Source organism: Vulpes lagopus, chromosome 16 (assembly GCF_018345385.1).
Source record: "Vulpes lagopus strain Blue_001 chromosome 16, ASM1834538v1, whole genome shotgun sequence".
Taxonomy (NCBI): domain Eukaryota; kingdom Metazoa; phylum Chordata; class Mammalia; order Carnivora; family Canidae; genus Vulpes; species Vulpes lagopus.
The window spans coordinates 30,164,894-30,165,655 of record NC_054839.1 but is presented as its reverse complement, the minus strand read 5'-3'; the positions used below and the strand labels follow the sequence as shown (position 1 = coordinate 30,165,655).

Sequence of the window (762 nt, the reverse complement as noted above, 5' to 3'; positions counted from 1 at the left end):
AAATTAAGACTGCCTTGAGGAAGGCAAGCAAGCACTAGGGTAACTAGCAGGCCTTATAGAACTGAGATAGCCAAGACACTTTGGTCAGATTTTGCCTAGATTAGTACTATGGACTTTCAAATTAATCCTTTCTAATCCTTGCCTATTAGAGATGAGCAAATTAAGGCCCAGGAAGCTGAAGTGTGTTGTCCAACATCATGTCACTGTATCAGAGAGAAATAAGAACTATAATCCCTTTTTAAAGTTAGACATCATCTCCCTAATATCAGACTGCTCAGACTGCAGAATGCAGTCTTTGCTTTATAAAGTTTTCTAGTTCTAGCATATTTTTTGATGGTTAAACTCTCTCCTCCCTTAATTTTACCTAGTAAATTTAACACCGTGATTCCCTATACTCAGAATATTGCAAACCAGAGAAACTACAATAATTATATGCCCTTGAACTGGCGAGAGCCAAGGAAGAAGAATAAAAATGACCTGTCTTGAGAAGATTACCATGGCCCCTGCGCAAGGATGACACGCAAATTCGTGAAGCATTCCATATTTAAAAAAAAAAAATGACCTGTCTTCTAAGATCTGGATGGCCACAACATTGGAGTAACTCTGTTGGACAGACAACAATAGAAATCCAAATCAACACACATTGGCAGAGTGTTCATTGGGTTTATATCTACACATTGTAGATGTCTAATAAGAGAAAAAATACAGTATGGACATTTCACGTGTTATCACCTTTCCTGGTCTGGGTTTACTACCAAAATC

General features: G+C 37.8%; 1 pseudogene; it reads left to right on the top strand.

The window, feature by feature from the left end:
• Window positions 1–482: 482 nt before the first annotated feature.
• On the top strand, window positions 483–548 carry LOC121477226 (annotated as a pseudogene).
• The last annotated feature ends 214 nt before the right edge of the window (window positions 549–762 follow it).